Here is a 9,504-nt window from a genome sequence, read left to right on the forward strand (position 1 = left end):
GAAAACGCCCAAAGCATGGAATTCCCCTGACGAATTATAATTAACCCTTGTAATGGTTAAGTTAATGATCGAGGGGAGAGTAGGTATTAGACAGGACAGTGAGATTATCAACTGAAACTGCGAACATTGAGCTGATCTCTCAAAAGTTACAGTTAACAAAATAAAAGAGAAAAAAAAGAAAAAAATGTAATTGTTATCCTCTCAGAGTGGTTGTATTCCGTGAACAGTTAAGGGTCTTCTACATAATTTTGAATCTTAAAAAAGTCATAACATGATAGAGATATCCAAATAGAACTGCCTACAGTTTCACGGCTTCCAAGCAGTCTTTCACAAATAGTTTTCATTTCTGCTTCTGCACAGATCAGTCACTGAATCAGGGATAGTGGTGCTCAGACATACATGTTTAAGTGCTGTCCACTAGGTGACATTTGGTTGAGTTGATGAAATTGTGGTTTTCCTATGTAGGTCTACTGACATGGATACAGCAAAGCTACAACAACAACAACGCTCTAACCATTCCATTCCTAAAATTTGTAGTACCCTATCAAAACTAGCTAATACAGGTATTAAACAGCACATGTACATATATATTGCACGTATATGTGGCAGTTGTCACTTTGCTAACTTAATTTATTTGAAGACCACTATATGATCTAAGCTTATTATTTATAGTTTTGCAGTGATGTCATAGCTACAAGCTTAACCCAGGTGGGGTACACCTTGAATAACATTTTACCATAAAACAAATAAAAATTATAGCCTTTAGGTAAGAAATTCTTTGAGGAAAAGTAATAAAAACTTGCCTAACATTCACATATAATAGTTTCTATGTTCTGTAGTACTTTAAACTTTAGGAATTGCCAAAAACCAGCATTTCGCCCATTTAGCTCCATGTTATTATCAACCTGTTCCTCGGCAGGAACCTGGGTGCTTGAAACTATGAATTAGAGCTGCTCACTTTTCAGTTAAAGGAAGACTGTTGTACATATAGTTTTTTACCGTTGCCCATTGTCAGCTTTAAGGAGGTATTCATTTTCAGCCATGTGACCTTTAAAAATGCCCCCCAAAAAAGAAGAAAAAGCCACCATGATTTTGAGCTTAAATTGGAATTTACAGGAAAGCTATAAACGATAGGAAATAAAGTAGGCCTACCCAGATTCGTCTTCACCAAACCAGACTGCATATATCTGCATACCTTTTTTTTCAGAATTTGAAAATTACTTGCCACATGATAATTTCCACAACTTTCGGCTGATTTTAAAGAATATTTCCAACTTTATTTTTTAAGTAGGTGTGCACATGAAAATTAAATTCTTTCCATAAAAATGCAGATAAGGGGTTCTGGAGAAGAAGTGTCGTCTAGGAATTCAGTTCACTTGCAATATGGAGGCTATTTAGATCATGTCAGCCTTACATAAAAGCTTTATATTCAAGTATGTTGCAAAAGGGATTTTGTGATAACATTGGAAGTGAATAACAGTTGAGCTTCATAGTTTTCTGGTAAAAAGGACGAAATACAAATTCTGAAAGAATAGTAATCCATACACAAACAACATAAACTTTCAGCTTTCACCTTGAAATCTTAATTATTTACAGTAGTTAGTGAAGGATGCTTGATCATTTTACACAAATTACTATTTCCCAAGATCATCAAAATACTCGATTGATTTTTTTTTTTTTTTTTTTGATTGGTGTTTTACGCCGTACTCAAGAATATTTCGCTTATACGACGGCGGCCAGCATTATGGTGGGTGGAAACGGGGCAGAGCCCGGGGGAAACCCACAACCATCTGCAGGTTGCTGACAGACCCTCCCACGTATGGCCGGAGAGGAAGGCAGCATGGGCTGGTCTTGAACTCACAGCGACCGCATTGGTGAGAGGCTTCTGGGTCATTACTCTGCGCTAGCGCACTAACCGACTGAGCCACGGAGGCCCCCAAAATACTTGATATGATACATGTGATGTTCTGTCATAACTGATAGGCTAACAATATCAGATTGGACATGATCATATCCGTGCAAACAATCAGATTGGGCATGTTCATAACCATACAAACAATCAGCTTGGGCATGATTGTAACCATGCAAACAATCAGCTTGGGTATGATTGTAACCATGCAAACAGTTAGCTTGGGCATGATTGTAACCATGCAAACAATCAGCTTGGGCATGATTGTAACCATGCAAACAATCAGATTGGGCATGATCGTAACCATGCAAACAATCAGATTGGGCATGATCATATCCGTGCTTACAATCAGCTTGGGCATGTTTGTAACCATGCAAACAATCAGATTGGGCATGATCGTAACCATGCAAACAATCAGATTGGGCATGATTGTAACGATGCAAACAGTCAAATTGGTCATGTTCGTAACCATGCAAACAATCAGCTTGGGCATGATCGTAACCATGCAAACAATCAGATTGGGCATGATCGTATTCATGCAAACAATCAGATTGGGCATGATCGTATCCATGCAAACAGTCAAATTGGGCATGATCGTATCCATGCAAACAGTCAAATTGGGCATGATTGTAACCATGCAAACAATCAGCTTGGGCATGATTGTAACCATGCAAACAACCAGATTGGGCATGATCGTATTCATGCAAACAATCAGATTGGGCATGATCATATCTATGCAAACAACCAGATTGGGTATGATTGTAACCATGCAAACAATCAGATTGGGCATGATCGTATCTATGCAAAGAATCAGCTTGGGTATGATTGTAACCATGCAAACAACCAGATAAGGCATGATCGTATTCATGCAAACAGTTAGATTGGGCATGATCATATCTATGCAAAGAATCAGATTGGGCATGATCGTAACAATGGAATCATTGAATTATTTGATTGTTAGTTAATGTCATACTCAAGAATTTTTCATTAATATAATGACAGTCACTTTTATGGGAGGGGGAATTGAACCACTTTGCATTTTGCTGACAAACTTTCACAAGTATGATGTGCAGAATTATACGAACAATATAGGTGGAATGTGTTCTGCCCAGCACAAAGGGCACCTATCAGAAAAACTAGGGTTCATTGGTACAAAATTCATATTTTGTTTTTAATTTTGGCTAATGATAAAGACAGATTTCAAAGAATTTAGTTGACATTGAGAAAAAGTATTTTTAAATGCCTAAGTTGCAGTTCCAATAGAAAGACTAGCATAAGGCCAAGTTTTCCCCCCAAACATACATCTGACTAGAACTGCCTACAGTTTCGCGGCTTCCAAGCAGTCCTCAAGAATGTTTTTCAGATATGATTATGCTGGAACAGTCGATCATCAACACAACGATGGTGGTATGTTAAAATATACAGCCAGTGTTGGGTAATGATGGACAGTTAACTAAGCAGTAAATGAGCATTTGATTTACTTGTCTGGTTACCCTCTTTCTCTAGGTTAAATGAAGGGGTTTAACTTTTTATTTCTGAATGAGGGTGAAACTATGGTGATGTCATTTAAACATTTCTAGCAAGAACATCATTGATGGAAGCTTAAAATGGTCACCAAAAGAGTCAAGTGTCTAAAACCATTTTCTTCCTCTTCAGTGTTAGAATACTTATAGGCTAGACCATAATGTTCTTGTCAATTTAGGTGTAGAAGATTTATTTTTGTTTACAGATGATAACAGCTCAGTGCTGAGGAAAATACACCTGTAATAATGGACTCTTCCACAAGTAACCATGAGGACCCTAACCCCAGCCATGTGTGGGATCAGGGGGCCAGCTCACAGCAAGAGGAATATGCAGACTCTGCATCCGGCCAGGGGGCCAGTAATTATGCCAGACACGCCCCGTCCAGGCAAAGAGAGTACCACCCTCACAGCAGTACTGCCAGTTCCTCAGAGGCGTACCCCAGTGAGCCCAGCACCAGCACCCTGCAGGTGTATGCCCACCCTCAGTACACCACCCCCCAGTACCCTGACGGGGTGCGCGTGCAGTTTGCTGGACCCTACAGTCATGTAGGGCCCTCTTCAGCCCAAGACCTGTACCAGCCTTCCCAGTCGTATGAGCGCATCTCGCCGGTTGAGGAGTACCGTGACGTGTCGTCCGGGAGTGATGCACTGCCCTCGTACACTATGCAGGCGGACAGCGGCCAGCTCATAGCTGCCCCCACCGTGGACACAACAGGCATCCACCATTCTGTACATGTCAGTATAAACTCAGCAGTTGTGTACAGCCATCAAGCTTCTGTAGTAAAGCAGTAAACAATTCATTGTGAAGATAATAAAAATATCTCTCCATACAAGCTTAATGTTCTAATGTTAGTAACCGCCTGGGCTTAACAATGAGCAGAATACAGAACTGAAAACAACATCACAAGCACTAGTGAAAACCATGCATGAAAGCATTAACTTATTTGTAGACTACATGTAGTCTTTCAAACATCTGAATGGTATGTTGAACATTTATACGCTAAAAATGAGTTAAATTATTTATTTACCACCAGTCAGATATGTGGCTGGTAGGTAGACTTTGTTCACCATACTGAAAGTGTTTGGCAAGGTGATGTGGCACACTGATTTTGTCACCAGAAACAGTGATAAACATTTAATGACAGAATACCTTTTTAGTAGTTGCTAGATTCTTATCCCTAGGGAAATGTATTTTATGAAAATGAAATGTACACATGGTTTTAACTGGCAGTTTTTGTTAACATTGTATCTGTGTCACATGTAACATTGTATTTGTGACACATTTAACATTGTATCTGTACCACATGTAACATTGCATCTGTGTCACATTTAACATTGTATCTGTGCCACATTTAACATTATATCTGTGTCACATGTAACATATCTGTGCCACATTTAACATATCTGTGTCACATGTAACATTGCATCTGTGCCACATTTAACATTGTACCTGTGTCACATTTAACATTGTATCTGTGACACAATTATCATTGTATCTGTGTCATATGTAACATTGTATCTGTGTCACATGTGACATTGTATCTGTGTCACATGTAACATTGTATCTGTGCCACATTTAACATTGTATCTGTGCCACAATTATCATTGTATCTGTGACACATTTAACATTGTATCTGTGCCTCATTTAACATTGTATCTGTGACACATTTAACATTGTATCTGTGTCACATGTAACATTGTATCTGTGCCTCATTTAACACTGTATCTGTGACATTTAACATTGTACCTGTGTCACATGTAACATTGTATCTGTGTCACATGTAACATTGTATCTGTGCCTCATTTAACACTGTATCTGTGACATTTAACATTGTACCTGTGTCACATGTAACATTGTATCTGTGTCACATGTAACATTGTATCTGTGCCTCATTTAACACAGTATCTGTGACATTTAACATTGTACCTTTGTCACATGTAACATTGTATCTGTGTCACATGTAACATTGTATCTGTTACCCATTTAACATTGTATCTGTGCCACATTTAACATTGTATCTGTGCCACATGTAACATTGTATCTGTGTCACATGTAACATTGTATCTGTGCCACACTTAACATTGTATCTGTGCCACATTTAGACATTACTGAACATGTTTAGATCACTTTACTTTGAATGAAATTCAGGGTTATCCCGTGCAGCAGCTGATGGTAGATGCTGACAACCGAGTGGTAACCGTACAGAGGATTATCTCCCCTGATGAGCAAACTGTTACGCAGTCATCAATGTCTGTGAGGAGAGAAATGCCCGACGCTTCTCAAGCTCCCCTCATCGCAGTGGTAAGTCTTTGCTTGAAGCTCCCACCAGCATAGTGGTAGGTCTTTGCTTGATGCTTCACCAGGTCCCCTCTTTGCTGTGGTAGGTTTTTGCTTGACGCCTCACAATGTCCCCTCAGCATAGTGGTAGGTTTTTGCTTGACGCGTCACAAGCTTCCCTCAGCACAGTGGTAGGTCTTTGCTTGACGCTTTACAAGCTCCCCTCAGCATATTGGCAGGTCTTTGCTTTATGCTTCACAATGTCCCCTCAGCATAGTGGTAGGTTTTTGCTTGACACTTTACAAGCTCCCTTTAACATAGTGGTAGGCTTTTGCTGGACGTTTCACAATGTCACCTCAACATGGTGGTAGGTTTTTGCTTGACGCTTCACAAGCTCCCCTCGGTACAGTAGCAAAATGTTTGCTTGACGCTTCACAAGCTCCCCTCAGAACAATGGTAGGTCTGCTTAATGCTTCACCGGCTCCCTCCAGCATAGTGGTAAGTCTTTGGTTACGTTTTACAAGGTCCCCTCAGTATAGTGGTAGGATTTTGCTTGACTCTTCACAAGCTCTTTCAGCACAGTGGTAGGTTTTTGCTTTATGCTTCACAATGTCCCCTCAGCATAGTGGTAGGTCTTTGCTTGATGCTTCACAAGCTCCTCTCAGCATAGTGGTAGGTTTTTGCTTCATGTTTCACAAGCTCTTTTCAGCACAGTGGTAGGATTTTGCTTTATGCTTCATAATGTCCCCTCAGCATAGTGGTAGGTCTTTGCTTGATGCTTCACAAGCTCCCGTCAGCATAGTGGTAGGTCATTGCTTGACGCTTTACAAGTTCCCCTCAGCATAGTGACAGGTCTTTGCTTGACGCTTTACAAGCTCCCCTCAGCATAGTGACAGGTCTTTGCTTGACGCTTTACAAGCTCCCCTCAGCATATTGGCAGGTCTTTGCTTTATGCTTCACAAACTCCCCTCAACATAGTGGTAGGTTTTTGCTTGACGCTTCACAATCTCCCCTCGGTACAGTGGCAAAATGTTTGCTTGACGCTTCACAAGCTCCCCTCAGCACAGTGGTAGGTCTTTGCTTGATGCTTTACAAGCTCCCCTCAGCATAGTGACAGGTCTTTGCTTGACGCTTTACAAGCTCCCCTCAGCATAGTGACAGGTCTTTCCTTGACGCTTTACAAGCTCCCTTCAGCATATTGGCAGGTCTTTGCTTTATGCTTCACAAACTCCCCTCAGCATAGTGGTAGGTTTTTGCTTGACACTTCACAATCTCCCCTCAGTACAGTGGCAAAATGTTTGCTTGACGCTTCACAAGCTCCCCTCAGAACAATGGTAGGTCTGCTTAATGCTTCACCGGCTCCCTCCAGCATAGTGGTAAGTCTTTGGTTACGTTTTACAAGGTCCCCTCAGTACAGTGGTAGGTTTTTGCTTGACTCTTCGCAAGCTCTTTCAGCACAGTGGTAGGTTTTTGCTTTATGCTTCACAATGTCCCCTCAGCATAGCTTCACAAGCTCCTCTCAGCATAGTGGTAGGTTTTTGCTTCACGTTTCACAAGCTCTTTTCAGCACAGTGGTAGGATTTTGCTTTATGCTTCACAAGCTCCCGTCAGCATAGTGGTAGGTCTTTCCTTGATGCCTCACGAGGTCTCACAGTGGCAAGTCTTTGCTTGACACTTCACAACCTCTCCTCAGCATAGTGGTAAGTCTTTGAGGATGCTTTACGAGGTCCCCTCATTGCAGTGACAGGTCTTTGCTTGACGCTTCACAAGCTCCCCTCAGCACAGTGGTAGGTCTTTGCTTGACGCTTCACAAGCTCCCCTCAGCATAGTGACAGGTCTTTGCTTGACGCTTTACAAGCTCCCCTAAGCATAGTGACAGGTCTTTCCTTGACGCCTCAGGAGGTCCCCTCATCACAGTGGCAAGTCTTTGCTTAACGCTTCACAAGCTCCCCTCAGCACAGTGGTAGGTCTTTGCTTGACGCTTTACAAGCTCCCCTCAGCATAGTGACAGGTCTTTGCTTGACGCTTTACAAGCTCCCCTCAGCATAGTGACAGGTCTCTCTTTGACGCTTTACAAGCTCCCTTCAGCATATTGGCAGGTCTTTGCTTTATGCTTCACAAACTCCCCTCAGCATGGTGGTAGGTTTTTGCTTGACACTTCACAATCTCCCCTCAGTACAGTGGCAAAATGTTTGCTTGACGCTTCACAAGCTCCCCTCAGAACAATGGTAGGTCTGCTTAATGCTTCACAGGCTCCCTCCAGCACAGTGGTAAGTCTTTGCTTACGTTTTACAAGGTCCCCTCAGTACAGTGGTAGGTTTTTGCTTTATGCTTCACAAACTCCCATCAGTAAAGTGGTAGGTGTTTGCTTGACGCTTCACAAGCTCCCCTCAGAACAGTGGCAAGTGACACTTTACAAGGTCCGTCAGCACGGTGGTAGATCTACTTGATGCTTCACAAGCTCCCCTCATCACAGTGGTAGGATTTTGCTTCACAATTCGCAAGGTCTCCTCAACATAGTGGTAGGATTTTGCTTGACGCTTCGCAAGGTCTCCTCATCACAGTGGTAGGTTTTTGCTTGACGCTTCACAAGGTTCCCTCAGCACCATGGTAAGTTTTTGCTTGACACTTCACAAGCTCCCCTCGGCACAGTTGTAGGTTTTTGCTTGATGCTTCACAATGTCCCCTCAGCACAGTGGTAAGTTTTTGCTTGAGGCTTTACAAGCTCCCTCAGCACAGTGGTAGGTTTTTGCTTGACGTTTGACAAGCTCCCCTCAGCGCATGTATTGGCCGACACTGTATTTTCTGACACTGTGTTTGCCAATGCACCGTGTTTGCTGACCGTGTATTGGCTGACCCTGCATTTGCTTATCCTGTATTGGTGACCCTGTACTTGCTAACAGTGTATTTACTGACGCTGTGTTGGCTCACAATGTATTGACTGACAATGTATTTGCTGAACCTGTATTTGCGATACTGTATTAGTGGACCCTGTCTTGGTGACCCTATATTTGCTAACCCTGTCTGAGTGACCCTGTATTTGCTGACGCTGGATTGGCTGACCGTGTATTTGCTGACATTGTATTTGGTAACCCTTTATTGGCTCACAATGTATTGACTGACCATGTATTTGCTGACCCTGTATTGGCTGACCTTGTATTTCTTATACCATACAGATACCCTCCCACAGCCAGGCTAACTTCCATGCCATGCCGTCTCAGTCGACCGCTATGCCAAAAACCTCTCTGGGGATGATTGTGTCTAGCTCACACGCCACCCACAGCAGTTTGGTCTCCTTCGGTTCCACGTCTGAGGTTAGCACAACGGCGGGATCTCCCAGTATGCACGCTGCTCACATGGACCACTCAGGGGAGGGTGACGCAGACCCAACAGTCAGCTCCATCAGTACAGTATTCACAGGCTCAGACATGATGGAGACCGTACCACCCAAGGTAGGCAGCTGTGATGTAGGCAAGATACAACATGCTGTTTATGCAGCTGTAGTTTAGGTGAGATACAACGTGCTGTTCATGCCGACCATGAATTTTTGTGTAACGCTGTATGTTTATATCACTGGCCACAGATTTATGGTAAGAAAAGACCTTGGGTGGTAGTCATGGCAGAAACTGTATTTCTTCTGTAGAGATAGCTGTAGAAATGTGCAGCAATGACATGGACACATTGCCAGATTCCTCCAGGGCCTAATCCAGCCCTTCTCAGCGTCCGATTACCAGATGCTGCCCTTCCCTCTAAGTGCCCTTTGTGTCAAAAGGAAAAAAAAAAAACAGAAACAG

Source organism: Liolophura sinensis, chromosome 1 (assembly GCF_032854445.1).
Source record: "Liolophura sinensis isolate JHLJ2023 chromosome 1, CUHK_Ljap_v2, whole genome shotgun sequence".
Classification (NCBI taxonomy): domain Eukaryota; kingdom Metazoa; phylum Mollusca; class Polyplacophora; order Chitonida; family Chitonidae; genus Liolophura; species Liolophura sinensis.